Source organism: Gorilla gorilla, chromosome 3, assembly GCF_029281585.2.
Source record: "Gorilla gorilla gorilla isolate KB3781 chromosome 3, NHGRI_mGorGor1-v2.1_pri, whole genome shotgun sequence".
Lineage (NCBI taxonomy): Eukaryota > Metazoa > Chordata > Mammalia > Primates > Hominidae > Gorilla > Gorilla gorilla.
In genome coordinates, this window is record NC_073227.2 from 176,394,559 (window position 1) to 176,404,609 (window position 10,051).

At 38.3% G+C, this 10,051-nt stretch overlaps 1 long non-coding RNA gene across 2 annotated transcripts in view; it reads left to right on the top strand.

Moving 5' to 3' along the window:
• LOC115934339 (uncharacterized) overlaps nt 1-10,051 on the top strand; it is a 52,960-nt gene that overhangs the window by 30,158 nt on the left and 12,751 nt on the right. For both annotated transcript variants that reach the window (XR_004070166.3, XR_004070167.3), the window contains exon 2: nt 7,002-7,166. This is a non-coding gene — a long non-coding RNA (uncharacterized lncRNA). The remainder of the gene's footprint in view (nt 1-7,001; nt 7,167-10,051) is intronic.

Genomic DNA, 10,051 nt, shown 5'->3' on the forward strand with positions numbered 1-10,051 from the left:
CACTGACTTCCATATTACCAAATAAGTCAATCATCAGTCTTCTGATTACTTGGTCATTCTCTTTCTTGAAGCACTTTATTTCATTGCTTTCCAGGGAATGCACCTCTCCTGGATTTTCTCTAACCACACTGGCTTTTCTTTCTCAGTTTCAGGTGTTGAGTCCCTTCATCCTTCTGACCTCGAAATGTTGGGTTACCCTAGGGTTCAGTCTGGGACCCCTTTTCTTTTTTCTCTTTCTTCTTCTTCTTCTTTTTTTTTTTTTTTTTTAGGTGGAGTCTCGCTGCGAGACCCAGGCTGGAGTGCAGTGGTGCGATCTCAGCTCACTGCAACCTCTGCCTCCCAGGTTCAAGTGATTCTCCTGCCCCAGCCTCCCGAGTAGCTGAGACTACAGGTGCATGCCACCACGCCCAGCTGATTTTTTTATATTTTTAGTAGAGAAGGGGTTTCAGGATACTGGCCAGGCTGTTGTTGAACTTCTGACTTCAAGTGATCCATCTGCCTCGGCCTCCCAAAATGCTGAGATTACAGGCATGAGTTACCATGCCCAGCCTTTTTTTTCTTTTTTGACACAGGGTCTCTCTGTTGCCCAGGCTGGAGTGCAGTGATGCAATCACGGCTCACTGCAGCCTCAACCTCCTCTGGCTCAAGTGATTCTCCCAACTCAGCCTCCCGAGTAGCTGGGACTACAGGTGTGCACCACCACACCCAGCTATTTTTTGTGTTTTTTGTAGAGACAGGGTCTCCCGAAGTTGCCCAGGCTGGTCTATAACTCCTGAACTCAAGCAATCCACCTGCCTTGACCTCCCAAGTGTTGGGATTACAGGCGTGAGCCACCACACCTGGCCAGGGACCCCCTTTTCTTCTTAATCTATACCCACTATGTAGATGATCCCATCTAATCCCATCTGTATGCTGATGACTCCCAAATTTACATTTCTGGAGTTTTGTCCTTTGATTTGAATATCCAAACTAGCTACATGATACCTTCTTTTGAAATTAACTTTTCCAGAATTCTTTGTTTTCCTTTCCAGTCTTGATTTCCCAGTGTTCTCCATTTCAATAAATGGTACCACCATTCATTCTGTTGCTCAGTGCCATCCCTGATTCTATTTTTTTCCACAGCCTCATCCAACACATCTTGTAGTTTCTCCCTCAAAACACAACTGAAATTTGATGACTTGGCATTCTGTGCAACTACTCTCATCTTTTTTCTGAACAACTGCAACAGCTCTTAAACTCTTCACCCTTGTTCCCCAAAGTCTATTGTTTACGCAGGAAAATATCTATGTTATACGATCTTGTGCAGTCACTGCTATTAACTCTCCAATTTTACACGTGAGACTTAAAATGAAATCCAAGTCTGTGCCATGCCTTATGAGGTCCCACAGGTCAAATTCACATGGGTATTCTCTAGGTATTCACATGGTTTGCTCATTCACTCTTTTTAGGTTTATCTCAGTATTCTTTAGACAAACTTCTGATAATCCTATGTAACAGCTTCTATCACTCTATCCTCATACCCTGCTTAGAGGTTTTCGTACTTTTAATCGGTGAACATTACATTACACATGTACTTGTTTATCTGTTCAGTGTTTCTCTTCCCTATGAAAATAAATTGCATGAGCACAGGAACTTTGCTTTTTCCATTTATGTATACTCAGTACTAAGACTAGCACTTGACATATCTCATCTATTTACTGGGCTTCCATATAATAGATAATCATTACTCTGACCAAAATCATTCCTATATCTCACAAAAAACTATGTATTTTTGGTGTCCTTGGAATTTTTTTCTTTTTTTTTTTTTTTGCAAGACAGAGTGTTGCTCTGTCGCCCAGACTGGAGTGCAGTGACACGATCTCTGCTCATTGCAGCCTCTGCCTCCTGGGTTCAAGCAATTCTCCTGCCTCAGCCTCCCAAGTAGCTGGGATTACAGGCGTGTGCCACCACAACCAGCTAATTTTTGTATTTTAGTAGAGACAAGGTTACGCCATGTTGACTAGGCTGGTCTTGAACTCCTGACCTCACGTAATCCACCTGCCTCGGCCTCCCAAAGTGCTGGGTTTACAGGCACGAGCCACCACACCTGGCTGTCTTTGGAATATTTATTAAACTTGCCCACTACCCAGGGAGATTAGACATTTTCTCTTCTTTTAACAAAAGAAGATATCATTGAAAATGTTGCCAACCACCTTTATAACTAGCATGGAGAAGATAAGTTGACCTGGACAGATCTTCTTTGTTCTGGAAAGAGTCACAGCTTTGGTTATGTACTCTGAGACATGAGTTACCTGATTATCTGGGAATGATAGAGCTAGTTCCCAATATTTGTCATAAGGTATCAGAAAAAAATTGTTATTATTAATTACCCTGAATGTTTTAAGAATGCCTATATCAGGCTTGGTTAACACAATTGCCTTTTCTTTATATAAAAGTAAAATTTAAAATTATTAGAAAATAATAAACCTGTATCAAATGTCACAATAAGGTGTTTGAAAATGTATACTGGGTGATATGACTTGGCTCTGTTTCCCCACCCAAATCTCATCTCAAATTCTAATCCCCACATGTTGACGGAGAGACCTGGTGGGAGCTGATTGAATCAAGGGGGTGGCTCCCCCCTGCTGCTCTCATGATAGTGAAGGAGTTCCCATGATATCTGATGGTTTTAAAAGTGGCAGTTTCCCCTGCATGCTCTCTCTCTCTTCGGCCACCTGTGAAGAAGATGCTTGCTTCTCCTTCACCTACTGTCATGATTGTAAGTTTCCTGAGGCCATCCCAGTCATGTGGAACTGCAAGTCAATTAAACCTCTGTTGTTTATATAAACCTCTGTTGTTTATAAGTTACGCGGTCTCAGAAGACAAGAGTTGAGGTTTGGGAGCCTCTGCCTAGATTTTAGAGAATGTATGGAAACACCTGGATGTCCAGGCAGAAGTCTGCTGCAGGGGTGGAACCCTCATGAAGAACCTCCGCTAGGGCAGTGCAGAGGGGATTTGTGGGGCTGGGGCCCCTAAAGAGTCCCTACTGGGACTCTGCCTAGTGAAGCTGTGAGAAAAGGGGGTCACCATTCTCCAGATCCCAGAATGGTAGATCCCCTGACAGCTTGCCCCAGGTGCCTGGAGAAACCACAGACACTCAACGCCAGCTCATGGAAGCAGCTGCAGGAGCTGTATCCTCAAAAGCCACAAGGGCAGAGCTGCCCAAGTCTGTGAAAGCCCACACCTTCTATCAGAGTACCTTGGATGTGAGACATGGAGTTAAAGCAGATCATTTCAGAGCTTTAAGATTGAATGACTGCCCTTCTGGGTTTTGGACTTGCATGGGGTATGTGGCCTCTTTGTTTTGGCCAACTTCTCCTATTTGGAACCCAGTGCCTGTATTCCACTGTATCTTGGAAGTAACTAACTTGCTTTTGATTTTACAAGCTCAGAGGTGGAAGGGACTGTTTGTTGCGAAGGCATGATTGGTTTTGAAATGTGAAAAGGACATGAGATTTGGGAAGGGCCAGAGGCAGAAATGATATGGTTTGGCTCTGTGTCCCCACCCAAATTTCATATCAAGTTGTAATCCCGTGTTAAGGGAGGGTCCTGGTGGGAGGTGATTGGATCATGGAGGTGGTTTCCCCCATGCTGTTATTATAACAGTGAGAGAGTTCTCACGAGATGTTTGTTTGATACGTCTGGCATTTCCCCTGCTCTCTCTCTTTCTCTCCTCCACTATGTAAGATGTGCCTTGCTTGCCCTTCACCTTCCACCATGATTGTAAGTTTCCTGAGGCCTCCCCAGCCATGTGGAACTGTGAGTCAATTAAACCTCTTTTGTTTGTAAATTACCCAGTCTCAGGTACTATCTTTATGGCAGTGTGAAAATGGACTAACTTTGCTTGTGTGACTTTTTAATATCGGGTTTTATATTTGAGATGTCCACATGCAATCCTGATCAAGACATTTAAAGATTATCTCATCAAACCTTTAGAGACCAAACATTTTGTTAGCAAAAACAGATAATACAATTTTTGAAAACATAGACTGCATCATCAAATCCTTACCATTGGATCATATTTAAGTAACCAAGCAGCATTCTTTTCTTTCATTAACAATTAAAATGCTAAGATTTCATGTGACAAAGCAAACTTCAAATCATGTTGAATATTTTGTGAAATATAGTGTATCAAGATAATCATGAAGTTCCGGTTTGATGAATGGCACTTCCATGGTTGGAATGGATAGTGCAGTCACCTTGCAGCTAGTTTGGATGCCATTAAAAGCTCACACAAACTATGAAAGGCAGTATATACTTGAAGATAGAGAACTGTACCTTCCAGGAGACTCCATGTAGCCTCCAGGCACCACCCAGCTTCTATTAGTCTGGCCATTAGGCTGGCCACCATAGTGATGCACAACGGATGAATAACGTACTCACTGATTATTCAGTGAAAGAGCAGCTAGGGTGCCGGGCCATGCACAGAAAGAGTTGTGGCAGCCCCACGCCTTGACTAGCTGGCCCTGTGGGCATTTATTCAGCACAGATTAATGACAAAGGCTTTCAGTCAACACACCTGTGGATAATTAACCTGGTCAGCCTTCCCAGAGAGAGCCATCCTGCCTGCGAATGATCAAAGGTCAGTCTTAGGACCACATGAGTAAACAAGCTATTTAGATAAACTCTGTTATATTCCTTTGTATCTGTGCCCTGCGCTCTCTGGCTCCTGAAAAGAGAATCTGGCTGCCTTCAGCCAAATTTTTGACTGAAGCTATGCAAGCCCCCTGGCCTTCCAAGAAGGTTTGTGTCTATTTCCTATAATTTTTCCAACCACACCGATTGATCCCCTACAGTGATGTTTTTTGGGCATCTGAGAAATTAACCCCTTCAGCAGCCCACAGGCCCCTATCCATGGGAAGTAGCCTACTCCACAGCTGGCTACTGAAATGGATTCCATATGATTGAGGATCTTCATGGCCGAGGTAGAGCAATGACTGCCCATGTCCCTCGCTTTGTAGTAACAGTACAAAATGGCACACCAGTAAGCCCGAGTCTCCATGTGGCACCCTCCTAGAAGCCTATATGAAGCAGTTTGAGCCAGAGGGGACAAACTCAACTTGGGCTTTGTCCCGAGCTTCTGTAACTCCCTGACAGGAGCGCCCCCACCCCCCACCCCCAGCATTTGTAGTTTATCAGTGCACTTTAGCTCATGTACGTGCTTCAGCACACCAGTTGGAAATTTCTGGGGAAGAAAACATAACCAGGAAGGCTTGCGGATCTGTTTCGTTTGGACCTTGCAGTGTTCACTTTAAGAGTTTTGTTTGTTTAGTTGACATGGACACTGATATTTTAAAATACAAATTCTGTCAAGGCAACTATTGGCTGTTATTGAGGAAGAGGTAGGCTCTGTATCCCCAGTTCATCATCACCTTTGCCCCTCCATTTTGCCTCTTCAATACTGAGGTCATTTGTCCTTACACATTTATCAATACACAATTATTTTTCTGGTGGTAGAATCAGAAAAAAGTCAAATATTTCTTTTAATTGTGTCTGTTAAAATGAAAAATCTGGTGTTAGAAACAAATTCATATTTTAAGAAAAATAGCTCAGGGTGTGGGAAGAGCCCCTAAAGTAAAAATTAGAAAAAAGTAGCCACAAGCAACCATGCAATCCGTTCACCAGGACTGAAGCATCACTGTAGACCTTGACTTCAGCATCCACGCTTGGGTATATTTGAATTACAGCTCTATTCAAAAGATAGTTCTATCTGGGATTCATTTTTTAGACTGAATGAACCAGTAAACACTGGGCTTGTTTCTTTTTTTTTGAATTTAATATTGCCACAGGAAGGACACCAAGACAGAAAAAAAATAGTGCTCTGGATGGGGCTTAATCTACTTAATTGTAAATATTAGAATATAGGTGAGCTTATTTTCTTTCCCAACTTAATGCAATGATACACACATATGCGGTTTTTCAATTAAAGGATTATTTTGTTGAAACTGAAAAATTAATGTAATATTTAAGTCAAATTTCTATCTGTAAGTTATAATACTCATAATTTATAATTCCATTTTAATACTCATAAAATTTCTAAAATTTTATCTATAAAGTCCTGTTCATATATATAATATACACGCATTACAAACATTCATGCACCATTTTTTTTTTTTTGAGACAGAGTTTCACTCTTGTTGCCCAGGCTGGAGTGCAATGGCGCGATCTTGCTCACCGCAACCTCCACCTCCCAGGCTCAAGTGATTCTCCTTGCCTCAGCCTCCCTAGTAGCTGGGATTACAGGCAAGTGCCACCACACCCGGCTAATTTTGTATTTTTAGTAGAGATGGAGTTTCTCCATGTTGGTCAGGCTGGTCTCCAACTCCCGACCTTAGGTGATACGCCTGCCTAGGCCTCCCAAAATGCTAGGATTACAGGTGTAAGCCACCGCACCTGGCCATATTCATGCACTATTTTTATATTTTACTTTTAACTTACTATTCTATCAGCCAAAGATTATCCAGAACCAACTGATAAACTAGAAATGTCAAAATGCGGAAAATATAGTTCCTGTCGTCATAAAGCTGTCATTCAAGTTGGAAAATAGACGTATACACTTTAAAAGGTGTGGCTTTCAATAACAGTTATTTAGGGTAGGGAAACAGTGTAGAGAAGAGTAAGTTACACTGTGTGTGGGATGGGTAGGAATCACAGTAGACTTTCCTCAAAGGGGATCCATGAACACCATGGAGTTATTTTTAAAAGTTATATGGCCATGCATACAGAAATATAACTGAACTCAACCTCTAGATGGGGATTCATTTCATCATATCTACTTCAAGTGAATGGATTCCATTATTGTGTATGGTTACTACAAGTCTCCCAGAAATCATAATATGATTTGGTTTTAAAAGCATAACAAGAACCCTAAAGCTTATGTCAAAAATAAAGTGGGTTCAAGAACAAAATCTGAAATGAAGAGTTACTAGGAGATTTACTTGAACTGTTACTTTCTTACTCAGTATTCAATCCAGGTTTAAGTCCTTCAGCATCTGACATTCTCCTGGCAACTGTAATTGAATCAATGATGACTCATGTGAGATGAGCAAGTTGGTCCAGTCAGACCAAACAAAAGACATTCTATAATCAGGGGAGAAGTCTTCTCTATATCTCTCTTATATAAGCAAGTAAGTAAGCATTATTATTATTATTGCTTTGTGGTTTCGAAACTGTGGGCAAATATATGTAAAATTTACCATCTTAACCATTTTTAAGTGTAGGGTTCAGTAGTGTTACATACATTCTCACTGACGTGCAAGTGCTCTCCAGAACTCTCTTCATCCTGCAAAAACTGAAATTCTATACCCATTAAACAACTCACCTTCTATGTCTTATAGTTCTGGAAACATAAAAAGGCATCTAGTTTTATTTATAACATTTCCTTTATTTATCAACAGCAATGATATGACATTACAAAGTGACCCATGACATCTTTTTTAATCTTGCACATGCACTGCAGCAAGGTTAATCCTGTATGTGAAAACCTCTGAGTGACTATCTCAAAGTGTATATGTCATATAACCTGCTGAGTTTTCTGATATTGTAATACTAGATACAAGATGTCTGAATAACTCCTTACATTTATAAATTCTTATTTAATTTTATAGCTTTAATGCGGTCCATCATTTCTAATAATGATATTGGCTACAAGAATAATGATCATATTATTTATCATATAATTTACCATTTGTAAAGCAACAAATTGCCCATTAACAATGAAATTGTAGTTACAGCATCTAAAATTATTAGAAAATTATATTAGCATGGAAATATGTTCATGATCTATCACTGAGTGAAAAAAATCTGGCTACCAAATATGTAGTCTGACTCATTCTTATTTCAAATAATAAAAAATATGTGTATGTTTGAAAATATGCACATTAGTATTTGTATTTTATATATATTATGTACATTATATATATATGCATACATATTTGTATATACACACAGATAGCACAGGAGAGAGACAGAGTGGGAGAGAGAAAGAGGAGGGAGGAACTATCTCTTCCTTTTTTCTCAGCTTAATTTCAGCTACAGGAGAAAGTACACTAGAAACTAATTAACAGGAAGAGTACAAAATAATATGTTAGTTATAACTATCTTCAGGAGATGAGAACTGGGAACATGGGTGACTTTTGCTTATTTGCATTTTCTAATTATTTAATAATTATATAATTATATTATCTCTCTCTGTAATTTGTGTAGTAAAACATCAGTTTTATATCCAAATTTTTAGTCATTTATAATAAAAGGTATATTAGCATATGATTATTTTATCCTTAGCCCACAAATAAAACTCACACCACATTTCCTAACACTATGGGCATTTTGGAACACAGTCAATAGTGTCACCCAATAAAATAAATCTTGAATGGTTGATTTTAATACACTAAACATTACATGAAAATATGCTATCAAAAAGCAGACATTAATATCTTCTTAATAATTTTTAAAACATCCTAAATTCAATACCAAGAATTTTGCCTACCCAAGTTAACATTATACAATTACATGTAATATACATATTCAAAATGGCATAATCACATGAAATTTTAAAGTAAAAATAACTCAGAGAAACTTCCAGTTTAACATTTACACAGCATTTTATTATCCTATTAGCCAGTGTAAATGCAAACTAAGAAAGTTGATATCTTTCTTTTATGTAAAAGGAAGCATATGGGTTTAAATACCTTTTTATATAGCACTATCAAAATCGGAGTCAAGATTAAATTAGGGAAATCTAAGTTTCTTTTACTAGTTTATTCTTGGGAATGATTATAACTAACACGTAATTTCCCCTACTTTGTGAAATTCCTTTTCTTTATTGTATCTTAGTCCATGACACAGGATTTAAGAAACTTCATTATTTCCCCTCACTTTAAAGTGTAGGTACCCAAATAGCTTTGATCTGGTGGACAATTATGAAGGCAGCAGTGGAGGAGTAAGGAGATAAATAAGAGGACATGAATCAACTAAATTAATAATAACCACAGTTCAAAAGTTAGTGTGAAAGTTTTATCAATATCGAAATTGTGGAATGGTGAGCAGAATACAACTGGGACCCCTGATACTGAGATCTAACTCTAGATGTACCATAGTTAATTGTATGAGATTGGACAAGTCAAAGTACTTGACAATCAGTTTCTTCAACTTAGAAATAAAACAGTTTAGGCCAGGTTTATTAAAGTATTAAAACACCTTTCAGAGGCATAGTTCTATAACTCTAAGGAACATAAGACGGTGGATACCTATCTACTGTCAGGTACTGCTTTGGCAGCAGTGAAAATATCAGTTTCAATATAACTTTAAACAATAAATGGACTAACACTTTTGAAGTATGAAGCAAATACAAACCACTGGAATATTTTTATCCCATAAATCGTTACTTTCTTTCATTAAGAAAACTTTAACCTCTTGATCTAAAATGCCATATTGCATCTTTTAAGTTACATAGCATCACCACTTTCTTCATTATTATGAAATTTAAATTCTGTATACTACTTTATTATTTAGTATTAATATTTAAATTTATCCACAAACGTGCTTTCTAAGGAAACTTGTTGTAAGTAATGTTTTAAAATATTCATAAAATTTGTTTTCTTTACTTTGAGATCTCTGCATTCTTTAAGTGATCAACGCAATTTATAAAACCGGAACTTTTATATGAAAGTCTATATACTTTTAATGTCCTTAATTTGAATTAAACATTCCCTTATAATACAAATTAATGTAAACCTAATGAGTAAATATCTATATTGACATGACATACATCCTAAGGAAATATGGGAAAATCATACCTTTTAAATAGGTAAATGTATATTCAAGAGAATGTTACCAAGCTTGATTCTCTCCCTTGGATCTTAGGAAGTAAACAACAGTACTGTATTTTCACCCACCTCCCCAAACTCAGCTTTATTTGTGCTAGAAGAGGTGATTTTATTCAACTAGTTAATTTCAGTGCAGGTTGCTGTAAACAGGAAATAATATGTTATTTATCATAGTAAGACAAAAA